This window comes from Eriocheir sinensis, chromosome 34, assembly GCF_024679095.1.
Source record: "Eriocheir sinensis breed Jianghai 21 chromosome 34, ASM2467909v1, whole genome shotgun sequence".
Taxonomy (NCBI): domain Eukaryota; kingdom Metazoa; phylum Arthropoda; class Malacostraca; order Decapoda; family Varunidae; genus Eriocheir; species Eriocheir sinensis.
The window spans coordinates 7,166,884-7,192,888 of record NC_066542.1 but is presented as its reverse complement, the minus strand read 5'-3'; the positions used below and the strand labels follow the sequence as shown (position 1 = coordinate 7,192,888).

The 26,005-nt window shown below is 41.7% G+C and overlaps 1 protein-coding gene and 1 long non-coding RNA gene across 11 annotated transcripts in view; one reads left to right on the top strand and one right to left on the bottom strand.

The window, feature by feature from the left end:
* The first annotated feature begins 774 nt into the window (after nt 1-774).
* The window catches only part of LOC127006993 (serine/arginine repetitive matrix protein 2-like), a 95,499-nt gene continuing 70,268 nt past the window's right edge, over nt 775-26,005 (top strand). For 9 of the 10 annotated variants that reach the window (XM_050877463.1, XM_050877462.1, XM_050877461.1 and 6 more), the window contains exon 1: nt 775-923. The gene's annotated coding sequence lies outside the window, so the exon portion shown is untranslated. Of the gene's footprint in view, nt 924-23,755; nt 24,103-26,005 lie in introns of those variants that run through there. The other variant, XM_050877454.1, reaches the window with a different exon arrangement.
* LOC127006995 (uncharacterized) lies at nt 4,039-8,890 on the bottom strand. The gene is made up of 3 exons (XR_007760001.1): nt 5,061-8,890; nt 4,686-4,935; nt 4,039-4,560 (listed from the first exon to the last, which is right to left on the bottom strand). It is a non-coding gene; the product is annotated as an uncharacterized LOC127006995 (long non-coding RNA).

Genomic DNA, 26,005 nt, shown 5'->3' with positions numbered 1-26,005 from the left:
TCGATTCGCCCCCATGACTATAAGGTTTCGGGGTTGCTGTCGTCTTGCCGTGTGTTTAGGTGGGTTAATTCTACCTCAAGGAGAGTTTAGGAGACGCCCTGTGCTGTGATGTCCCCCAGTGACAGTTAGTAGTGGGAGGGAGAAGGAGAGTTGCCAAGGGTTGCAGGAGAGTAAGGGCGGGCCGATAGTGGGAGAGTGTGGGTGTCACGGGCGGTTGTACGGGTGTCATGAGGGAGTGTTGGAGTCCGCCCTGCTGAGTGCATCAAGTGTGCTGCCTGGTGACTGGTGTGGTGCCCCTGACGCCGGCCTCCGCCTCCACCTTCACCAGGGCTGCGGGAGTGTGGCGGTGCTCTCTGCTGCTGCCTGCTGCCCAACCTGCTATTTTTACCTTCGCCGCCTGATAATTTTGGCCAGGTTGGCAGGCGGCGAGGCCCCACACGCCACCAGTCCTGGGCTGTGGTGAGCGCTGAATGGGCGGGCTGGAGGCTGTGGCGGCGTGGGCGTGCTGTGGTAGGGTGCGGACTGTGCTGTGACCCGCGGCGGTGCGAGGAGGCAGGTGCAGGGAGGAGCAGGAGGAGGAGGAGGCGGCCTGCCCTGCTGGAGGCGCCCCGGGGTAGCTGCAGCGACGTGGTGTTGGCCTCGCGTTGTGTTATATTAAGGCCACTTGTGAGGACGGCGCCGGACTTGCCCACACTTACCCACACCTGCTGTCCTGGACCCCCCCCCTCCCCCTCGACGCCCCCCCCACCCCCGTGTGCCATGCCGCGGCGCCCACACCTGCACGGCCCGGCATGTGGAGGGCTGTGCGGGTGTGCGGGCGTGTCTGAAGGATGGTGAGGCTGCGGCACGCCCGTGAGCAGGGCCCGCCCACACCCACACCTTAGTGACTGACCTTATTGTCCCTGCGCCCACGACCAACAACCGTAAGTCCCGCCCTCGTGTGTGTGTATGTGTGTGTGTGTAGGCGTGGGCGTGGTGCTCCTCAGACAGGTTTAAACTTATTATTTTACGAGCAGTTACACACACACACACACACACACACACACACACACAATCCATATTATTCTCTCTCTCTCTCTCTCTCTCTCTCTCTCTCTCTCTCTCTCTCTCTCTCTCTCTCTCTCTCTCTCTCAAGGTTTGTTCTTTTGTGAGGAGCTAAACATGGATTGGACTGGGAACAGAATGTGTGTGTGTGTGTGTGTGTGTGTCCACGCACTCTACGCACATCATTTTAGAATAATTATGTATAACAGATTTTAGGTAGCAATTAGTAAAAGTAGTAGTTGTAGTAGTAGTAGTAAGTTGCTGTTGTTGTCGTTGTTGTTGTTGTTGATGATGCTGGGAGCGGTAAGGTTCAGACGTGATAAGGATGAGTCAGCCAGTCACTCAGTCATTCAGTCGGTCAGCCAAATCTTGCCCAATGACACACACACACACACACACACACACGTTTAAATGTAGAGTGTCAGGATAAAATATGATGACTAGCGGTGGTGATGGCAAGTGAAATTGATGATGGTGATGGTTGATGCTGGTGGAGGTGGTGGTGATGTCCCAGGTGGTGATGGTGGTGGCGGTGACGATGCAACCCGCGTAATATCCTGTATGCTAACCTATAAACCAATTTCTTCCCACTATATATATTCTTTCTCAACATTTTTTTTTAATCAAGTACGGTCCCTCTATGCTCGATCAAACCAAAGATCTACCATGTGAAGAGTCATACAGTCATTCATTATATCCAACATCGTGTCTGAATCACTATACAAAAGCTTCTCAGTATTATAAAAACAGCAAACAGACCTCAACTAAACGTCTTCAAAATAGTGGCACCTGCAGCTATTAGGCTTCGTCCCAGACTCGGTTTAGAACTTAAGACTTTCGGCCGTATTACAAGTCGTATTTCAAGGCGTTCTACAGGTAGTTACTAGGTTGATTCAAAAGGCATATGTATGATGTTTCAAGGGTTTCTTTCCTCGGTCAGTGTATACGTATATTACACAACTCAAAGGCCTAATTTAAATTAACTTATGTATCTCAATTTTTATTCTATCTCCTCTCATTTTTTGCTGTTTCTGTCTTCCATTTATTAACTTCCTTCTTCTTCCTTCCTCATACTCTTTTACATATCCTTATCTTCCACTGTTCCTTGCATCCTCTTCCTCCTTTCCCCTTTCCTATCCTTCCTTTCTCCATCCCTCAATCTTCCACTGATCCTTTAACCCTCTTCCTCACTTCTCCTTCCCTATACTCTCTCTACCCCATCTCTTTATCTTCCACTGTATTTTTCACTCTTCCTTTCTCCTTCCCTATACAGTTCTCCATCTCTCTCTTTCACTGTTCCTTTCACCCTCTTCCTCCTTTCTTTCCTTCCTTCTTTCTCTTCCACTGTTCCTTTCACCCTCTTCCTCCTTTCTCCTATTTACTCTTCTCCATTCCTTCATCTTCCACTGTTACTTTCACCTTCATCTTCCATCTCCTCTATCCCCTACTTTTTCTCTTCATATAATCACAATAACAACAACAATAAGGTGTAGAGGAGAGGGCGGAGCGCAGTTTGGCGGAGGACGAAGAGGTTAGATGTAGAAGGGAGAGGAGGGAGGGTAGAGGGAGAAGTGAGAGGGAGGAGGGGAGGCTGGCATGGGCGTGGGAGGAACGTGAAGGCTTATAGAGTAGGGAGGAGGAGGACTACAGAAGAAAATGAAGAGCGAAGCGGAAAAAAGGGGTAGAAAAAGAAATGATTAAGGAGGAGGAGAAAGAGAAAGAAGAATAGGGGGATGAGAAGATGGAAGAGAAGAAAACACGTACCTCAGAACAGGGAGAGAAAGAGGGAGAATGATAAAGGAGGAGGAGGAGGAGAAAGAGAGGGAAGAACAGAAGGATGAGGAGATGGAATGGAACAGAAGAAAACATGTAGCTATCAGAAGAGGAAGAAAGAGAACGAGGAAGAAGAAGAATATGGAAATAAATAGAATAGGAATTAAGCATGAAGAATGATGATGATGACGATGAAGAGGAGGAGGAGTAGGAGGAGAAGTATGCTTGTATAGGAAGAGAGAGAGAGAGAGAGAGAGAGAGAGAGAGAGAGAGAGAGAGAATGTGCTTTACCTGGAAAAGGCCTATGGTTCGTTCAGGTGGGCTTAAGCTGAAATCCTTATAGGCCTACGTAAGGGAATTTCTCTCTCTCTCTCTCTCTCTCTCTCTCTCTCTCTCTCTCTCTCTCTCTCTCTCAGACTGGAATGACAAATATGCATAACAAAAGGATTCAAGATCATGATTCCCATACATGAAGCGAGTCAAGGAAGAGAAAATTACGCAAATGGCATCACTGAGCAACGCAAAACTACGCGACTCAAAAGGAAAACAAAGTAAGAAAACACGTAGCTATCATAAGAGGAAGAGAGAAGGAGAGGAAGAAGACTAGGAAAATAAGTACCGTAGGATAGGAATACACTACGAAGAAGAATGATGATGAGAATGATGATAACTGAGTAGCGTTAAGCGTAGACTAATAATAATAATAATAATAATAATAATAAAATCCTTGGTTGTAGTAAGAAGAAAAAGAAGAAAAAGTAAAGCAGGAGAAAAATTAAGAAACTACTGATAATTTTAAGATAGATAACCAAGAAACTGAAAGAATACAACATAACTATAGCCTAACAGTCATAAAGCAATTACCAATAGGATAATAATAATAATAATAATAATAATAATAGCAGAGTGCAGTCATTACATAAGACTTGGCACTGCGCACCACCCACATCTACCTTTTTTTTTCCTAATACGTCACTGGAAATCCCCCTAAGTGTTGTAGTAGTAGTAGTAGTAGTAGGAGAAGTAGTAGTAGTAGTAGTAGGCCTTTAGGTTTCACTAGTATGTCCTCTATTCCTACCTATATATACTTACTTTTCCATATCGAGAGAGAGAGAGAGAGAGAGAGAGAGAGAGAGAGTAAATATTTGCCCTCCCTGTTAATCCCTCGCCTCCTGCCTGCACATCAACAATACCTATGAAGCACACGCCCCATCAAGAGAGAGAGAGAGAGAGATGGATTGATGGGCTGACTGACTGGCTGATTGATTGATTGATCGAAAATAGAAAGCACCTTTTTGGGCCGAAGTGTTTTTTCTCTCATCTGTTGGTGGGATTCGCTCTGCTTTCCTTTATACCTAACACGCACTAAGCTCAATAATGGTCACTCACATAAGCTTTCTCCTGATCTAAGGCCTATACTCTATTACACCGAGGACTATGAAAAAGAAAGGAACGAAAGAGCGATAATTATATCTACTCCATTAATCTTTCTTTGGGGTCCTCTTAAGAACAAAAGGACTCCAAAGTGGCTGTTTGTATAGCTTATTCCAGCGGTTCTTAATCTGGGGGTCGTGGCTTCCAAGAGGGGCGTTAGTAATTTCCAAGGGGCGGGCGAGACCTAGGGCAAAACTGGAATATCTGTGGACCCCGAGTGGCTGCTTGTATTGCTTATAACTGCGGCTCTCATCTCGGGGGCGCGGCTTACAAGAGGGGCATTAGTAATTTCCAAGGGGAGAGCGAGACCTAGGGCAAAACTGGAATATCTCTGGACCCCGAGTGGCTGCTTGTATTGCTTATAACTGCGGCTCTCGTCTTGGGGTCGTGGCTTACAAGAGGGGCGTTAGTAATTTCCAAGGGGAGAGCGAAACCTAGGGCAAAACTGGAATATCTCTGGACCCCGAGTGGCTGCTTGTATTGCTTATAACTGCGGCTCTCATCTCGGGGGCGCGGCTTACAAGAGGGGCATTAGTAATTTCCAAGGGGAGAGCGAGACCTAGGGCAAAACTGGAATATCTCTTGACCCGAAGTGGCTGCTTGTATTGCTTATAACTGCGGCTCTCATCTCGGGGGCGCGGCTTACAAGAGGGGCATTAGTAATTTCCAAGGGGAGAGCGAGACCTAGGGCAAAACTGGGATATCTCTGGACCCCGAGTGGCTGCTTGTATTGCTTATAACAGCGGCTCTCATCTGAGGGGCGCGGCTTACAAGAGGGGCGTTAGTAATTTCCAAGGGGCGGGCGAGACCTAGGGCAAAACTGGAATATCTCTGGACCCCGAGTGGCTGCTTGTATTGCTTATAACAGCGGCTTTCATCTGGGGGGCGCGGCTTACAAGAGGGGCATTAGTAATTTCCAAGGGGAGAGCGAGACCTAGGGCAAAACTGGGATATCTCTGGACCCCGAGTGGCTGCTTGTATTGCTTATAACTGCGGCTCTCATCTCGGGGGCGCGGCTTTCAAGAGGGGCATTAGTAATTTCCAAGGGGAGAGCGAGACCTAGGGCAAAACTGGAATATCTCTGGACCCCGAGTGGCTGCTTGTATTGCTTATAACTGCGGCTCTCATCTCGGGGGCGCGGCTTCCAAGACGGGCGTTATAGTGAAACCAAATTGTCGAGTCCATTTTGGCGTTGGCTCCCGCGGGTCCAGTTCTCCGCTCTGCTCTGCCACACAGTCCCAACACCTATTTTTTCCTCTCATATGTTACCTATAGCTTACATATGAAAGGAAGAGACAGGTGTTGGGACTGTGTGGCAGAGCAGAGGGGAGGAAAGGACCCGCGGAAGCCTACGCCAGACCGGCCTCGACATATTTGGAACACAATAGTAATTTCCAAGGGGAGGGCGAGACCAAGGGCAAAACTGGAATATCTCTGGACCTGGAGTGGCTGCTTGTATAGCTTATAACAGCGGTTCTTAATCTGAGGGGCGTGGCTTTCAAGAGAGGCGTTAGTAATTTCCAAGGGGAGGGCGAGACCTGGATGAAAATTGGAGTTTTTCTAATTATATTCATTGTCCTAAGAGCTTGGGCTTATATGGAAGGGTGTACAATGGTAAACCTAAGTAGATTGTAGTATTGTCAGACGCTTCCACACCTCACATCAGTTAATTCCAAAGGTCAAAAAGGAGATCAATCGGGTTCTAATGAGTTTTTTTTTTTTTTTACGTTCACGGTACAGAAGAAGGGTCAATCTAACACCAGGGTCATAAAAGTAGGTTCACGGTGCAGAAGAAGGGTCAAACTATCACCAGGGTCATAAAAGTAGGTTCACGGTACAGAAGAAGGGTCAATCTAACACCAGGGTCATAAAAGTAGGTTCACGGTACAGAAGAAGGGTCAAACTAACACCAGGGTCATAAAAGTAGGTTCACGGTACAGAAGAAGGGTCAAACTAACACCAGGGTCATAAAAGTAGGTTCACGGTACAGAAGAAGGGTCAAACTAACACCAGGGTCATAAAACTGCCCCTGGAAATGTCTAAAACTCCTGGGAAAGCCTTGGCAGATATGTGTTCCAGGACGTCGACATGGTTAAGAACATGACCCTTAGAAAACTGAGGTTCGTAAAGGCCACACTTATGCATTTTTTCATACACTTCATAAATCCTCTTGTCGCTAATAACAAACATAGAGACATTCCAGCTTTTCCCTACTTAGCCTCATCAAAATCTGAGGGGAATTTAATCAACATCGAGGGCGGCGTGGAGGTATTAAAGACCCAAAAAAACACAGACTTATACCTATTGTGGTCTTCGATATAAGCCCAAAGCCAGACTATCACTAATGCATTTCCTCATTAAACGCGGTGAGATACGTTAAGTTAATGGGTCGTGGGTACAGACGCCGGCCTTCCATGGTGTTTGGCCTGGTCCGTCACACACACACACACACACACCTCCCGACCCCGTGAGTTGCTCGTAAACTTTCATGGGTCCGATTGGAGTGGAGTGCCGCAGTGAAAGCCTCGAACGGACGGCCCTTCCCCATTGCCTGCCTGACTCCTGCCGTCCTGTCCCCACTCACTCCATAAGGATAATGCATGGACAGGCCAGCACACACACACACAAATACACACACACACATCGTTACTTAATTGTTGATAGCATTACTCCACTACTTGCAACACGCGTATACGTCATGTTTTTATACCATTACAATACAGTACAATCAATAAAAGTAACTCTCCACGCCTTAATTAATATACGTCATGTTCTTATACCATTACAATACAGTACCATCAACAAATGTAACTCTCCATGTCTTAATTAATATACGTCATGTTCTTATACCATTACAATACAGTACAATCAACAAAAGTAACTCTCCACGCCTTAATTAGTGTACGTCATGTTCTTATACCATTACAATACAGTACAATCAACAAAAGTAACTCTCCACGCCTTAATTAATATACGTCATGTTCTTATACCATTACAATACAGTACAATCAACAAAAGTAACTCTCCACGCCTTAATTAATATACGTCATGTTCTTATACCATTACAATACAGTACAATCAACAAAAACAACTCTCCACGCCTTAATTAGTATACGTCATGTTCTTATACCATTACAATACAGTACAATCAACAAAACCAACTCTCCACACCTTGAAAAACGGCTCACAAGAAAACAAATCAGCCACTTTATTGCTGCTAGTACAGACTCTTACGACGTTAGGCTGGGCACTGGGTAGGCCGCGTGCCCAAACTCAGCCTAGGCCTAACCAAGGTGAACCAAGCTGACCCGAACACAGCGTGGGTGCGCCAAGAATCACGGAACTTGGGGGCATATTCTACAACGCCTCGCCACGCACGCACACATATTTAACAAGGCTGTCGTAGGGGTTTGGGGCATTTCCAGGGGTAGTTTAATGTCCCTGGTTGTAGTCTGACCCTTCTTCTATACCACGAACCTTAAAAAAACACTCATGAGAATCCGATTGATCTCCTTTTTGGCTTTTAGAAATAGTTGATGTGAAAGGTGGAAGGGTCTGAGAATACCAACCCTGAGGCATATTATTAAAGGTTTTGACGTCTTAGTACTTCAATTTAAATGCTCTCGTAGAAAAATTAGGGCTTTCCATGGTGATTTCAAGAGCCTGGGGGTAGATTACGAAAGTGTCTGCGCCTTGAAGGAAAAAAAAATACTTGCGCTCTCTCTCTCTCTCTCTCTCTCTCTCTCTCTCTCTCTCTCTCTCTCTCTCTCTCTCTCTCTCTCTCTCTCTCTCTCTCTCTCTCTCTCTCTCTGTGTGTGTGTGTGTGTGTGTGTGTGTGTGTGTGTGTGTGTGTGTGTGTGTGTGTGTGTGTTATTCTTCCTTCCCACGGGTTGACTAATGAGTTTACTAATTACTATGCCTTTCTTTTCGTCACTGTTTCGTAATAATAATAATAATAATAATAACAATACGTCCGTCCTTTCTTATTTGCGTATGCTTATAACGAAGGAAGGAACGTCTACACTCCAAACACCATATGACTGACGTAACGAATAATATAACGAACAAATAACAACGAATAACATACAACGAAGGTTTTTTACAGGGTTTTACAGGCGCGAATAATTACAACGCTGAATAATAGTGTTCTGAATTTACTGACACGGCATAAAGAAACAGAAGAAGAAGAAGAAGAAAAAAGTAAGAAATAACACGGGGGAAAAGATGAATATGGAAATGATAAAAAGAAAAAGAAAGGAAAAAAGGATGATAAGGAGGAAGAAAAGACAGTGCTGAGGAGGTTGAAGAAAAGGAGCACGAGGAGGAGAAGGAAAAGAGGAGGAAAGAGAATGTAGAATGAAAATATTAAACTATAAACGTTTTGTCAATAGTGAATAATAAAGATTGGTTTGATTTTACAGCCAAGGAAGCAATTATTACAACAGTGAATGAAAGTGCGTGAGTGTGGTTCGGTTCATTGAAAAATTATGAAACCAAACTCGTAAACAAATGAGTTACGAATGAAATTAAATGAAGACAAAAAAATAAATGGCTTAATTGAAATGACACAGTGGAATGCCATTGACTGAAGCAAGAGATGTAAAAACGTGTGACAATTAGAATAAAATGAGAGAGAGAGAGAGAGAGAGAGAGAGAGAGAGTTGAAAGACCGATAAACCGAGATAACAGCGAATTGGGCGACGAAAGGGAAAAAAAAAAGAGAAAAAATAATACTAATAAAATGACGGAAAGTTAGAAGATAAATATTAATGAAAAAAAGAACAAAAACTGCATGCGTAAAACTGTTGTATCAAAATCGCTCCAAAAATAAAAAAAAATATTAGAGGGATCAGGTAATACAATTAAAAAAATAAATGTAAGAGTTTTAGACAAATATTACTGAAAAAAAGATAAATAAAAGGAATCAGAAAGACATACATAACATAAGACTGGAATATCAAAATCGCAACAAAGAATAAGGTATAAAATAATCTGAAAGAGAAAACGGACTGTGATAAAGAAATGTGATGGATAACTAAAGCAAAGATGATGATGATAAGGTAAATGATTAATGTTAAGCTGAAAGAGAAAACGAACTGTGATTAAAAAGTGATGGGAAACTAAAGCAAAGATGATGATGATAGTGTAAATTAATGTTATGGTAATAGTTATGTTAATAGTGATGGAGGTGTGAGATGCCGCAAATGACGCTGTATTAAAGGTATTCAGAGAGAGAGAGAGAGAGAGAGAAAGAAATGGGGTACAGCATAACAACAAACCCCCCTCTCTCCACCTTCCCTCCTTACCTCCTCCTCCTCTCCTTCCTTCTTCCCTCCCTTCCTCCACTTGGCACCAGAAGACCGCGGCCCCGCCCTGCCAAAACCTCCTCTTCTTCTTCCTCCTCCTCCTCCTCTTCTTCTTCTACCTTCAAATACGCTCCCATTATTTACCTACACTCTACCTACTCCTACTCCTCCTCCTCCTCCTCCTCCTCCTCCACCTACTCCTCCTCTTCCACATCATTCGTTTCTTTCTTTTGGTAATTCATCTTTTCACGTCTAATCTTCCTCTTTTTCTTTTCTTTTGTTCTTCTTTAACTTCCTTTCTTGTTCTGCTTCTAAATTATTGTTCTCTTCTTTATTTCTTCCACCTTCCTCCTCCTCCTCCTCCTCCTCCTTCATATCCTTCCATTCTTCCTTCCTTTCTTTCGTTTTCGTTTGCAACTTTTTACCTCTTCGTCCATTTTTACCTCTCTCTCTCTCTCTCTCTCTCTCTCTCTCTCTCTCTCTCTCTCTCTCTCTCTCTCTCTCTCTCTCTCTCTCTCTCAAGTGAAGAGATTTCCGTCTAAAGTTTTCTCTCACGTCTTTTGTATCGCGTTTCATAAGGATAAACAAATTCTCTCTCTCTCTCTCTCTCTCTCTCTCTCTCTCTCTCTCTCTCTCTCTCTCTCTCAGTACCTGTTTAGATGGCGTAATGAGGGTAATTAAGCAACGTACCTACACCTGGCGGCTCACCTGTACTAATTAGCGCGCTGCTTAGTGAGTTCGATAAGGTAGACGTGTTGCTTTGTGAAGACTTAATAACCGTTTGTGTTTTGTGTTCTTTCTTCCTCTTCTTCTTTATTCTACTGTTTATCTTTTGTTGTTATTCACTTTTCTTCTCCTCTCCTGTGTTTGTTAAGTGTCCCCCTTCTTCTTCTTCTTCTTTTTCTTTCTTCATATTTATTTATTTATCTTTTTCTTATATTCACTCCTCCTCTCTTTCCTCCTTCTCTTTCTCCTCCATTTGCTATCTCTCCCTCTGACCTTCCTTTCCTATTTCCTTCCTTTATTTCTTCAGTTTCTTTTAAGCTTCCTCTTCTTCAGTTTCTTTTCTACTTACTTCGTTTCTCCTTTAGTTTCTTTTGTTTTTGTATGTTTGTTTTTTCTCGTGTTTTCTCCTCACAAATGTATCTTGCTTATCTCTTTCTCTCCTCCTTTTCCTTCAATTCCTATTTATTTTCTCTCTCTTTCCCCCAGTTCCTCTTTTATTCCCTCCCTTCTTTGTTTCTCCTTTCTCCTTTCCCTCTAGTTCCTCTTTCCTTTCCCTCCACCTCCTTTTCTTCCTTCTCTTTCGTCTCCTTTTTTTCCTTCCAGTTCCTCTTTCATTCCCCTCCCTTCTCCCCTCTCTCTTTCCTTTCCTTCCTATTTCTCTTCCCTCCTTTTATTTCTCTTCCGTTTATTTCTCCTTCCCTTTTTCTCTAGTTCCTGTTTCGTTTATTTTCTGCCTTTCCTTCTTCCTCCTATTCCTCCTTCGTTCCTCCCTTCCTCTCATATCCTTATCCTTCTCTCCTTCCCTCCTTTTCCTTCATTTTCTCTTTCATTCCTTCTCCTCGGGGGGTGGGGAGGAGTCTTCGCCTTTGCTGTCCTTCATCTTCCACCTTTGATTAGATAGTTAGTGTAGCTTGTCTCAAACAGCCTTGTAAGGATCATCAGGTCTGCTGTTGTTTGTTCTTCCTTTGTTTTTCTTTGTGTTCCTTTCCCTCCTCTTCCTCCCCTTCCTCTCACATTCTTACCCTCCTTCTCTCCTTCCCTCCCTTCGCCCACGGTTCCTCTCTCCCCTTCCCCTCACATTCTCATTCACTCCCCTCCTCCCCTTCGTCTCTCATCATTACTGTCAACGCAATAGAATAGAAAATAATGATCTTCTATTTCCTTTCCTCCCCACTCTATTCCTTCTCTATTCCTCCCTTTCTCCTCTTATTCACCCTTCCTTAACCCTCCCTTCTTCTGCCTCTCTCCCTATTTTCTTCTCCAATCCATCTCTACCTTTCTCTCTTCTTTAGTTTCTTTCTCTTTTCCTCTTCTGTCTCTCTGTACTTTCTTTTTTCTTCAATCTATCTCTCCCTATCTCTCTTCTTTCTTTTCTTCTTCCATTCTTTCTGTCTCAACCTACTTTCCTTCTTCTCTAACTCAACCTTTCCCCTTCTTTTTTTTTTTTCCTTCCTCCCTTCTGCCTCTACTTTCTTTCTTTCTTCTCCAATTCGACTTTTCTCTTTCTCCTTTCTTTTCTTCTTCCTTTCTGCATCTCTCTTCCTCCTCCAATTTAAACCCTTCCCTTCCTCCCTCTTCTTCAATTCTTCCTTCCTTCCTTTCTGCCTCCAAACTTTCCTACCTTAACCCTTCCCTTCTCTCTCCCCTCTCTTCTTCATCCCTTCCTTCACCTCTTCGTCACTCATGGTTAAGTAATGCAGTGGAGGGGGAGAAGGGGAAGGAGGGAGGGGGGGGAGCAGTGCCATTGAAAGTGTGACGTTGGTAGAGTATTAAGGGGAGGGGTCTTCTAAAACCTAAGGAAGTTTCTACAGAGGACCGAGTTGCTATATTTTTACCCATAGTTGCGGTTTTTGTTTAAGAGAAGAGGAGGAAAAAGGAAAGTTGAGTGATATGTCAGTTGTTTTTTCATAGGATTTCAGTGTTTAAGTGTTTTTTTGTGTGTGTTTTGTTTTAATGGAAATATCTAAAGAGACCCGTGTTGATATTTTTTTTCTATGCTTAGTTGCGTTTTTTAACTGTGCTGCGTTTTTTTTACGTTAGAGAAAAGAAAAAAAATCATGGAAGTTTGAGCCGGCTATATATATTTTTTACTGCCTCTCTCTCTCTCTCTCTCTCTCTCTCTCTCTCTCTCTCTCTCTCTCTCTCTCTCTCTCTCTCTCTCTCTCTCTCTCTCTCTCTCACATTGTTATTATTTACGTCATTCCTTTCTTCATCATTCTCCTATCATTGTCTTTCTCCGTTGTCTTCTTCCATAATTTTCCTCCTCCTCCTCCTCATCATCATCAGCATCATATTGTTATTGTTGCTCTTCTTCACGATCTATTTCTTCTTCTTCTCTTTCTTCTTTTTCTTCTTCTTCTTATTATTATTATTATTATTATTATTGTTATTATTGCCATTTTTTTCTCCTCCTCCTCCTCCTCCTCCTCCTTTATTCGCTCCCACTCTTCTTCCTCCTCGTTCTTCACCTCCTCCTCCTCCTCCTTCTTCATCTGTTTGCACTCTTCCTCATCCTCGCCCTTCACCTCTCCTCTCCCAATCCTCCTCCTCCTCCTCCTCCTCCTCCCCCCCCTCCTCTTATTAATTCAAGGTCAAGCAGTTAACTTCATCCCTTCGACAAATAAAGGATCAAAGAGCTTTAATAAACAATCAAATCCTATTATATGCCATCAATATAAACCCGATCCCATAAATTATAGGCGATCAAATTATCTTCCTAATCGGATCATCCATAATTTCTGTGTGTGTGTGTGTGTGTGTGTGTGTTCTTCCACCAGTGTACTATGTCAGTTTATTTATTATTTTAGTCAAGCACTTGCGGAGGGTGAAGTGGTGGTGATGGTGGTGGTGGTAGTAGTAGTAGTAGTGGTGATGGCAATAGTACTAGTAGTAGTAGTAGTAGTAGTAGTAGTGGTGGTGGTGGTAGTGGTGATGGCAATAGTAGTAGTAGTAGTAGTAGTGGTGATGGCAATAGTAGTAGTAGTAGTAGTAGTAGTGGTGGTGGTAGTGGTGATGGCAATAGTAGTAGTAGTAGTAGTAGTAGTAGTAGTAGTAGTAGTAGTAGTAGTAGTAGTAGTAGTAGAAATAGGAGGAGGAAAAGCATAAGAAGTAGGAGGAGGAGGAGGAGGAGGACGAGGTGATGATGAAGAAGGGAAAAGGAGGAGGAGAAGGAAGACGAAAAAGAGGAAGAGGAAGAAAAAAAAAGGTAAAAGAAGATTGATTATTTATTATTAGTTATTATTATTATCATTATTATTATTATTATTATTATTATTATTATTATTATCCCATGAAAGTCTAAAAAGAACAACCAAATATAAAGAAAGATTATCATGAGTTTTTTCACATACATCAAACAGAAAGAGGAAAAAAATAATTCAGTGTAAAACGTTTGGATACACAAGAAATTACGAGAGAGAGAGAGAGAGAGAGAGAGAGAGAGAGAGAGAGAGAGGATGTAAGATGAACCCGTGACCCATAAGGACAAAAGGGTAAAATGACCACCACCACCACCACCAACAACAACAACAACAACAACACCTAAACACTTAACAAAGATCAGATGACCTTTGTGAGTTGTTTGTTCGTTCGTCCGTGTGTGTGTGTGTGTGTGTGTGTGTGTGTCAATGTGGTTGAGTGCAAATAACGATTTTCCTGTTCTTTGTACTTTGAAAATTCAGCCCAAAAATATACCGTTATCGTTTTCCATTGACCATAACAACAACAACAACAACAACTACTACTACTACTACTACTACTACTACTACTACTACTACTACTACTACTACTACTATCAATTGCTTTACATGATAATTTTTTCTCTTATACCTTTGATAATATAAAAATGACAAAATAATAATAATAAGTAGTAGTAGTAGTAGTAGTAGTAGTAGCAGTAGTAATGATAATATATATAATAATAAGCAGAGTAACATTTTTAAATTATATAAGGTCGGGTTCACAGAGAGAGAGAGAGAGAGCACAATCCCTTCCATATACACTAAAGAAAATTCTCTCTCTCTCTCTCTCTCTCTCTCTCTCTCTCTCTCTCTCTCTCCTGCAAAGATCTGTCATGTCAGTTTTTTTTTATCTTCCCTCCTCCTCCTCCTCCTCCTCCTCCTCCCGAAGACACACGAAGGCTGTTGTACCGAGTCAATCCTCCTCCTCCTCCTCCTCCTCCTCTACATAAACAACCCAGTGTATTTGTTCATGGCGTTCTCTCTCTCTCTCTCTCTCTCTCTCTCTCTCTCTCTCTCTCTCTCTCTCTCTCTCTCTCTCTCTCTCTTGTGTAATCAGTTTTCCTTACCTTACATCCTCCCTTTTTCCTTCCTTCCCTCCCTCTCTCCCTCCCTTCCTGCCTCCCCTCTTCCTTCCTTCTCTCCCTTCTCAACTTTCCTTTTTTTCCTCCCTTTGCCTCCCTCCTTCCTTCCTAACCTCCCCTCTTTCCTTTGTTTATCCTTCTCTCCACACCTCTAACCTTCCCTAACGCTTCCTCCATTCCCTCTTCTCCTCCTCCTCCATCTCCTATTCCTCCTTCTTCTCTTCTTATATTATTCCTCCATTTCCTCCTCTCCTCCTCCTCCATCTCCTATTCCTCCTTCTTCTCTTCTTATATTATTCCTCCATTCCCTCCTCTCCTCCTCCTCCTCCTCCTCCTGCTGCTATTCCTCCTTCTTCTCTTCTCCTTATATATGTCTTCTTTATTTGCTTTCTTTTCTCATTTTTCTTCTTCCATCTTTTTTTAGTTTCTTCCTTTTCATGTTATGTCTTTCTGTCTCTTTTAGCTATACTCCTCCTTTTCTTCCTCCTCCTCCTCCTCCTCCTCCTCCTCCTCCTCCTCTTCTTCTTCTTCTTCTTCTTCTTCTTCTTCCTCTCAGGATAATTTTCCCTTTCCGACGAATCAACTTATCTGATTTCCCCTTGTTAGAGAGAGAGAGAGAGAGAGAGAGAGAGAGAGAGAGAGAGAGAATGTGACACAGGAACCATACCTCCCACCTCTCTCTCTCTCTCTCTCTCTCTCTCTCTCTCTCTCTCTATTACGCATTTATTTTCTTTCCTAAACACGTGAAAATTGGCGAGAGAGAGAGAGAGAGAGAGAGAGAGAGAGAGAGAGAGAGAGAGAGAGAGAGAGAGAGAGAGAGAGAGTAGCTGTTTATAATTATCTTGGCAGGTCTCGAGTCTCTTCCGGTTTCTGTCTTTCTTTGTTTCTTATCTTAGTAGGAAAAATACAAATAAATAAAAATATATCTTCCCTACACACACACACACACACACGCACGGAAGGAGTCACTGTTTCTCTCTCTCTCTCTCTCTCTCTCTCTCTCTCTCTCTCTCTCTCTCTCTCTCTCTCTCTCTCTCTCTCTCTCTCTCTCTCTCTCTCTTTTCTGTTTATTTTCTGTATCTTGTTTCTCTTTTCTGATTATTCTCTCTCTCTCTCTCTCTCTCTCTCTCTCTCTCTCTCTCTCTCTCTCTCTCTCTCTCTGAATTACTGACAAGCAGGAGTTTAAGGAGGAATTTAAATGAGAGAGAGAGAGAGAGAGAGAGAGAGAGAGAGAGAGAGAGAGAGAACGTCGTCGCCTTGCTAAAGATATTTTTACTCCAACGTCACGTGCGCGCCTCCTCCTCCTCCTCTTCCTCCTCCACCACCACCTCCTCCATCGTCGCTACTGACCCACTCATGCTCTGTTCTTCCTACCCCCCCCCTCCTTCTCCTCCTCCTCCTCCTCCTCATTACCCCTTCTGAGGTTATTTTCGTATTGGGTGCTTATAATGGAAGGGAGGAGGAGGAGGAGGGGAAGGAGAAGGAAGAGGAGGAGAAGTTAGGCGTCTTGGTTATCTACAACTATTCCACTACAGACATCGATGGTGGTGGTGGTGGTGGTTATGGTGGTGGTGAAGTGGAGTGGGATGATTGAGTGAGGTGTGGTGTGTATGGGTGGTGGAGTGGGTGAGGGGAAGAGGTGTGTGGGATGAAAGGAAGAGGAGGAGGAGGAGGAGGAGGAGGTAGGTACGCAGCGAGTGAGGTATGAGAAGGTTGAGAGGTTGATGGAGAGAGAAGATTAAGTAGAGACGCTGAAGAGGAAGAAGAAGAAGAAGGAGAGGAAGGAGAAGAAGAAGGAAAGGAAGAAGAAAACGAATATTAACCACCCAAAAAACGAAGAAAAGAGTAAAAAATGATCCGTAACCATACTAAAAACAAGAAGAAGAAGAAGAAGAAAGGAAGAAAGGAAGGAAGTAGAAAACGAATAATAACCACCCAAAGAGAAGAAGAAAAAGAAGAAAGAAATAAAGAAAAAAGTACAAAAAAAAAACGAATAGCAATCACAAAAAAAAACAAGAAAAACAAGACGAAGAAAATACAAGAAGAAAAAGAAAGAAAAAGGAAAAAACGAATACTACCAAAAACAAAATAAAACAAGAACAATCAAAGGCATCAAAACAAACCCGAACTCAAATTCAACATAGACAAAATCAAAGCAGAAATGGGTCTACTATCACTAACAGAGAGGTGGACGAGTGGATCAGCCTTGGCAATCAGGTGGTGAGTGCCAATACGACCAATGCGATGGATGGGAGCCCTCGAGAACAGGTTAGATAAAGTCGTTGATAGGGAGGAAGGATAGGAGTGTTTACATTAGATGCTTTGTGTGGGTAGATTAGCCTCTTGCAGCCTCTTTAATGTCCTCAAGAAGAAATAGAGCATGAAGAGGAAGAGGAGGAGGGGGTGAAAGAGGAAGATAATGATGAAGAAAAAGAGACAATGAAAGGAGGAGGAAGATGATGATAACGATGCTGAAGAAAAAGGGAAAATAATGGAAAAAGAGGAAGAATTATAATTAGTAAATGGAAAAACTGGAAGAGATAAAAGATAGTTATGATGAAGAATGCAAGGAATGAAGAAGACTAATTTGTGGAGGTGAAAATAAAATGTAAAAAAATAAAGAAGAATAAAGTTAAGACGCTGAAGTAAACAGATTGTAAGAACTAAAAGCAAATGAGGAGATGAATGACCTTACTTGTGGAGGTGATAAAAAGGTGTTAAAGGGCCTGGAGTAAATGGAGTAGGAGGAAATAAGAGGAGTGAAGAAGTGGAGGTCAAAGGGGCACCTATAAAAGAGGGGAGGAGGGGAAAGAGGAGTAGGAAGCTGGAATGACCTCTAAAAAGCCATCAACACGCAAGTTTTATTATTAAAGGAGGAGGAGGAAGAAGAGAAGGTGGAGGAGCAGGAGGAAGAAGAACGAGAACAAGGAGAAGAAGGAGAGGAAACAACATGAAAAGAAGAATAAGAAGAAAATATAAAAGAACAAGAACAAGAAGGAGAGAAAGCAACACGAAAAAGAAGAATAAGAAGAAAATATAAAAGAACAAGAAGGAGAGAAAGCAACATGAAAAAGAAGAATAAGAAGAAAATATAAGAGAACAAGAACAAGAAGGAGAGAAAGCAACATGAAAAAGAAGAATAAGAAGAAAATATAAAAGAACAAGAAGGAGAGAAAGCAACATGAAAAAGAAGAATAAGAAGAAAATATAAGAGAACAAGAACAAGAAGGAGAGGAAACAACAACATGAAAAGAAGAACAAGAAGAAAATATAAAAGAACAAGAACAAGGAGGAGAGGAAGCAACATGAAAAAGAAGAACAAGAAGAAAATATAAAAGAACAAGAACAAGAAGGAGAGAAAGCAACATGAAAAAGAAGAATAAGAAGAAAATATAAAAGAACAAGAACAAGAAGGAGAGGAAACAACAACATGAAAAAGAAGAACAAGAAGAAAATATAAAAGAACAAGAACAAGGAGGAGAGGAAACAACATGAAAAAGAAGAACAAGAAGAAAATATAAGAGAACAAGAACAAGGAGGAGAGGAAACAACATGAAAAGAAGAATAAGAAGAAAATATAAAAGAACAAGAACAAGAAGGAGAGAAAGCAACATGAAAAAGAAGAATAAGAAGAAAATATAAGAGAACAAGAACAAGAAGGAGAGAAAGCAACATGAAAAAGAAGAATAAGAAGAAAATATAAAAGAACAAGAACAAGGACAGGAAATAACATGAAAAACAACAGGAAAATATAAGAGAAAAGTAGAAAAAAAGTTAATTAGATAAAACAAAACAAGCAAGTGGACAGTGAACCATTAGAAGACGTGATGATGGTAGTGAAGAAATAAAAGAGAAGAGGAAGTAATAGAAGATGTAGAAGAAGAAAAAAGAAGAAGAAAAAGAAAACAGAATTAGTTGACTGTAAAAAGAAAAAAAAATGCAAATTGGTGAGGTCATATTAGGTAGAGGAGGAGGAGGAGGAGGAAAAGGGGAAAACCTTGCAAATTGTCAAAGCTCAAATTCGGCGAAGGAAAAAAAAAAGAAAGGTAAAAAAAGGTGCAAATTGTTAGGGCCAAATTAGCAAGAGGAAGAAGAGGATGACCAAAGGAGGAAAGAAGAGGAGGAAGAGGAGGAGGGAACAAAAGAACACTGAGGTAGGAGGGAATACAAGGAGGATTGAGAAGAGGAAGTGAAGGATCAGGAGGAACACGAAGAGGAGGAGGAGGAAGAAGAGGAGGAGAGGAAGCCCATCATCTGTTCTAGTTAATAAATAAGTAGAAGGCATCAATACACGCCATCATCACCACCACCATCACCACCATCACCATCATCACCACCACTCCTGTTTCACTCAATTTATATTTCTTCAGTGTCCCCTTCAGCCCCTCCCCCCCCCTCACCTCTTCCTCCCCCTCCCCTTCCCTTCCCCTTCCCTTCAAAAAGCTAACAGACCACTTATTAATTTCCTCCTCTCTCCCTTTCTCCCTCCCTCCTTACCTTCCTTCCTTCCCTCCTTCCTTTATTCATTTTTACTCCTCCATCCCTCCCCTCTCCTTTCGTTCGTTACCTCTCTCTCTCTCTCTCTCTCTCTCTCTCTCTCTCTCTCTCTCTCTCTCTCTTTTAATAATAATAATAATGATAAGGAAAAGGGGAAGGAGTAGGAGAAAAAGGTGGTGTGTGTGTGTGTGTGTGTGTGTGTGTGTGTGTGTGTGTGTGTGTGTGTGTGTGTGTGTGTGTGTAACCTGAACCTACGTACACAATAATCTCGTAACAACAACAACAACAAAAATCACCCTTCTCTCTCTCTCTCTCTCTCTCTCTCTCTCTCTCTCTCTCTCTCTCTCTCACACACCTATCATGACCTACTCTTCTGTTCGTGTCCTTCACCACCACCACCACCACCACCGTCACCACCACCACCGCCACCACCATCAAAATCGTGTCCAAGCCCAGTTGTCAGTCTCCCCAAGGTCATGTCCTCCGCCGGTCTTAAGCAAACCATCGCGACCCACTTCTTAGTCGAATGATGTTGAGGCATGAAGATAGACCTCAATACTACGTTTATTTATTAATTTATTTATTTGTCTATATTGCAAATAACGACAACGATGAAATGTGAGATATACGGTTTGCTAATATGACTTCAAATTTGCGAAGCAATATAAATGCAGGGGATGATTTCGAATTTTAGCTGTACATTATAATTCTATAGTGAAAACAACTACAATAACAATACTAACAACAACAACAAGTGATGATATTAATGAAAGAGATACGGTTTGCTAATAAGACTTAAAATATGTCAATTGATATAAGTAGAGGGGAATGTTTTTTAATATTAGCTGTACATTATCATTCTATAGTGAAAACAACTACAATAACAATACTAACAACAAAAACAACAACAACGATGATGATATTTGAGATAAGATTTTCTAATAAGACTGAAAAAAATGATACTCGATATAAAGTGTGGGAATGTTTTTGAATGATAGGTGTACATTATTATTCTACAGTAAAAACAATAACAACAAAAACAACAACAACAATGATGATATTTATGATACGATTTTCTAATAAGACTGACAAAAAAGATAATCGATATAAATGGTGGGGAATGTTTTTTTTTTTTTAATACTCGCTGTACATTATCATTCTGCAGTGAAAACAATAACAATAATAACAAAAACAACAACAACGATGATATTTGAGATAGGATTTTCTAATAAGACTAAAAAAATTATAATCGGTACAAATGGTGGGGAATGTTTTTTTTTTAATACTCGCTGTACATTATCATTCTGCAGTGAAAACAATAACAATAATAACAAAAACAACAACAACGATGATATTTGAGATAGGATTTTCTAACAAGACTAAAAAATGATAATCGGTACAAATGGAGGAGGGAATGTTTTTTAATACTAGCTCTACATTATTATTCTACAGTGAAAACAACAGCAACTACAACAACGATTATATTTATGAAAGAGATACAATTTACTAATGACATTAAATTTACTGACTAATGGCGGTTATGTATGTTTTAAAATGCCTGTTCGAATAAGAGTTTTTACTTATTCATTAATTTACTGTGTCCTCATTGTTTCCACAGTAAGGGGCATACATTTGGTCTTTTATTTATTCATTTATTTATTTACACACCATCAAAGGCCAACAAAAGAAAAAAAATAGTCTCGCTACACGCCCTTTCCACAACGTTAATCAAATGACAGAAACAGCTGGTCCAATCTAGCTATAGAGAAAAGGTTCAGAGAGTGGAGTCTGCAATTCACGATAAAATTTCTTACTTTTCCAATCTAAACAATTCTTTCATCTGCAATATATACAACTAATTCTAAATCTCCTCTCTTTACAATATATACAACTCATTCATGTTAAAACTCCATTCTTCTCCAATGCATACGACTAGTTAAAACTCCAATGTTCTCAAATACTACCTATATACAACTCTGTAAGACGTACGGTATACCAAAAAAATGTTTAGCATACCTTTTTTTCTTTCTGCATTTCTAACTGACTTTAAAAATGCCAGAATGAAGGGCAAACTATGACATTGGTTACCTAACGCCCCCTTCTCCTCTTTCCCCCAATCCACTTCCCTCACTATATATTTAAAACTCCATTCCTCCCTATTCTCCCATTCCATACCCCCCATCCCCCTCCTCTACATATTTTACATCCCATTCTTCCTTATTCTCTCATTCCCCTTTCTCCACCAACCTTCCCCTCTCCCATCTTCCTCCCTTAAATCCAATACCTATTCTTTATTCTCTCACACTTCTATTACATTATATCCCATCCTTTCCTATTCCCTTATTCACTCCTCTTCATCAACTTCTAACTTCCCTCATCTTCCTCTCTCAAATCCACCTTCACACACACTTCGTTCCTTCACACTACAACTTCATCCTCCATACAATTCAATTCCTCAAACCTCATTTATATTTAGTTCTTCCACAAATTCTTCATCCCTCCTCCCTTCTTCCTACTCTCCATCCATTCCCATTCCCCACTTTCCCTTCGTTTCCTCCCCACACTCATCTCCACACTTAAAGATTCGATTCATCACCCTTCCTTTCCCTCTCCACCACTTTTATCATTACCACATTCCTTCCTTTCCTTTCCTTCCCTTCTTTCTGTCCTTTATTCCTTTTCTTATCCCCATTTTTTCTTCCTTATTCCGTCTTTCTTTCATGCCTCTCCTTATTCTTCTTATTTCTCCCGTCTTACCTTCCTTCCATATCATAGCGTTATTAATATTACTTTTTTGGTTGGTATATTTATTCTACTCCTTCGTCTTGTCATTCTCCTTCAACCTCCTCCTCCTCCTCCTCCTCCTGACCTTCAGTTATCGCTCTTGAAGTCAGTCAGTCAGCCAGTCTCTCTCTCTCTCTCTCTCTCTCTCTCTCTCTCTCTCTCTCTCTCTCTCTCTCGTTTTTTTTCTTAACTTCATCGTGAGAACTGTTCATATAATTTGTTCACGTGTGTGTGTGTGTGTGTGTGTGTGTGTGTGTGTGTGTGTGTGTGTTAACTTTCACTTAATTGCATGCACGACCAGTTCTTGAATTCCAATCACCTCACTGAAGCAAGAAAACATGATTCTCTCTCTCTCTCTCTCTCTCTCTCTCTCTCTCTCTCTCTCTCTCTCTCACACACACACACACACACACACACACACACAGAGGTAGTGCGTGACATTTAAAAATATGATTGTTACTGACTGAGAGAGAGAGAGAGAGGTATAGATAACAGAATATCCCATGTTTGTTACTTTTAATTCTTCTTTCCTTCCCCTCCTGCTGTTTCCTTCCTTCCTCCATGTTAGGAAACCATACCGAGGAGGAAGAGGAGGAGGAAGGAAGCACAGGAGAATGATGTTGAAAGAGGAGAATGAGTAATGATAACAGGTCGAGGAGGAGGAGGAGGAGGAGGAGAACACACAAGAGAATGATGATGAGAGAGGAGAATGAGAGGAAGAGGAAGAGATGATAATGACATTGAAAGAGGAGCATTATGAATTATAGGAGGAAGAGGAGAAGGAGAAGAAGAGGAGGAGATGATAATGACACTGAAAGAGGAGCATTATGAATTATAGGAGGAAGAGGAGAAGGAGAAGAAGAGGAGATGATAATGACACTGAAAGAGGAGCATTATGAATTATAGGAGGAAGAGGAAGAGGAGGAGAAGAGATGATAATGACACTGAAAGAGGAGCATTATGAATTATAGGAGGAAGAGGAGAAGGAGAAGAAGAGGAGGAGATGATAATGACACTGAAAGAGGAGCATTATGAATTATAGGAGGAAGAGGAAGAGGAGGAGAAGAGATGATAATGACACTGAAAGAGGAGCATTATGAATTATAGGAGGAAGAGGAAGAGGAGGAGAAGAGATGATAATGACACTGAAAGAGGAGCATTATGAATTATAGGAGGAAGAGGAGAAGGAGAAGAAGAGGAGGAGATGATAATGACATTGAAAGAGGAGCATTATGAATTATAGGAGGAAGAGGAGAAGGAGAAGAAGAGGAGGAGATGATAATGACATTGAAAGAGGAGCATTATGAATAATAGGAGGAGGAGGAGAAGAAGAGGAGGAGATGATAATGACATTGAAAGAGGAGCATTATGAATTATAGGAGGAAGAGGAGGAGGAGAAGAGGAGAAGTAAACAAGCTGTGAAGAGGAATAAGAGAGGAAAATGATAATGGAGATGGAGCAAAATAATGAGGGAGGAGGAGGAGGAGGAAGAGGAGGTAATGAGATACTATGATGAAGGCAGAAGAAGAGGAGGAGGAGGAGGAGGAGGAGAAGGTGGAGGAGGAGGTAGATATGGTAACTGAAGAACATCCTTGAAGCCATAACGGAGAGAGAGAGAGAGAGAGAGAGAGAGAGAGAGAGAGAGAGAGAGAGAGAAGTATACTGACCACTCTTATCGTTGACTTACTCACTACATGCCTGACTACCCCCCCCCCCCCCATCTCTCTCTCTCTCTCTCTCTGACGTAGCAACCCGCCACACAGAATGACGTCACCTTCACTCCCTAATAAGGACTGGCCACGCCCCTCCCCCTCCCTCCCTCCCTCTCATTCCTTCCCTCCAGCTGTCTGTCTGTCTGTCTGTCCCTGTCTCACTCAGTCTCCTCTCATGCTCTGTGCGGGAGGGATGTGTTGGGTGTCCGTCTGTCTGTCTCTTTACTTAACTGTCTGTCAGGATGTCTGTGTCAGTGTTCGTCTGTGATATTAGAGTTTATTTAAGATGAGAAAGAATAAGTAGAGTGTTTGAATTAGTGAGGAAAGATTATTATGATGGTGGAAGTGATGAATGAAATAAAGAAGGAAGAGGAAAAAAATGTGATGATTGAGGATATGAAAAGAAACGAAGGAAAGTGGAAATGAGAAAGTGTGATGTGTTTACTTAAGTGTTGAGGAAAATAGTTTGTGATTATTGTTTGAAGAGCAAGAGAACAAAAAAAAAGGTATGGAATTTTTTTATTGTTATGCATGTTATTATTATTACTATTAATGTGTGTGTGTGTGTGTGTGTGTGTGTGTTTACGTACATAACCGGGAAAATGACGCACACCACACCAATTTAGACACACACACACATACATACACACAGAGAGGTTGCCAGTGTTTCCTATTTGGCAACGTTTTCTCAAGAGGAAGAGGAGGAGAAGGAGGAGGAAGGTATACCTCCACCCACGCACGTGACGTCATCTCCTCCCTCTGTCCCTCCCCCCCCCCCCTTTTTCTCCCTCCCTCCCTAATTCCCTCCATCCCTTCGTGACAAACTACGTCATGGATATATAAACGTATGGTACTGAGAGAGAGAACGAAAGAGGTTGTAAGGATATTTCGTGAAGTTACTCATCTCTCTCTCTCTCTCTCTCTCTCTCTCTCTCTCTCTCTCTCTCTCTCTCCTTATCACCATTCAAACATTCCTAGTTCTAAAATAAACTTTCGAGATAGGATTGTCTGGGTTGGGGTGAGGAAGAGGAAGAGAAATAGGAGGAGGAGGAAGAGAAGAAAAAGTTACAGGAGTGAATACAAGAGGTGGTGGTGGTAGTGGTAGTAGTAGTAGTAGTAGTAGTAGTAGTAGTAGTAGTAGTAGTAGTAGTAGTAGTAGTAGTACATTAAATAATTCAGAGAGTACTACAATGAGTTATATAATGCTGATGTTTGTGTAAATGATGATAGTGACGGTGGTTGTTGTCTTGTCAATAATGATGCTGATGATGTTAGTGGTGATGGTGGTGACCCTATCGAACGCGCATGAGTAATAATGTTAATAATAGGGATAATAGGAAGTGGTGGTGGTGGTGGTGATGAGGCACACTTTGGCACACCACCATCACCACCATCACCACCACCACCTCCATCGTAAACTTTAGTGAGTAATCTAAAATGACTCATCACCAAGCGCACCACCCTCACCACCACGCCCACCACCGATAACACCCACCACCATCACTGTTATCAATACCACCATAACCATCCTCACCACCATCACTATCACCACATGTCATCATCTCCACCACCACCAAGATTTACCACAACTAAACTACTTTCACTACCACCACCATCACCAGCACCATTTATCACTAGTCAACAACAACACCGATTTTCATCACCATTACCACCATCACCACCACCACACCACACCGTCTATGAAAACATTATCTAGTATATATTTTGATGTTTTTATTAGGTATTATATTTGTTTTAGTTTTGTTGTCAATGGCTTTTTCGAATAATATATATACTATTTGTTTACTACTACTACTACTATTACTGCTACTACTACTACTACTACTACTACTTCTAATATTTGTGACTACGAAAGACACTATATATGTATGTTGAGTATGTATCGACTTCTTCCATAATAATAATAATAATGATAATGATAATAATAATCACTCCCCCGTATCCGTAAATAAATAAGATGATAAGGGGTGCAAATTTACAGAGGATTGGGCGGTTCTTGACCTTTTTGGGCGTAAAAATGGACGCGTTTGGGCTATTTTGGGCGGGAATCAGGGGAGGTGTGTGTGTGTGTGAGTGTGTGTGTGTGTAGAGTTTTTGCTGGGAGAGAGAGAGAGAGAGAGAGAGAGAGAGAGAGAGAGAGAGAGAGAGTTGATCTTGGTGACAGTTGTGATTCTGCTCTTTTTTTCCTCTCTCTCTCTCTCTCTCTCTCTCTCTCTCTCTCTCTCTCTCTCTCTGTGTGTGTGTGAACTCGGCTCGTAGGTGTTAAAGAGAGGTCAAGCTTTCACACACAGCTGTCTTTGTCTGTCTGTCTGTCTGTGTGTCTGTGTATAAACCTCTCCACCTTAATGTCTGTCTGTGTGTCTGTTTAACTGTCTGTGTGTCTGTTG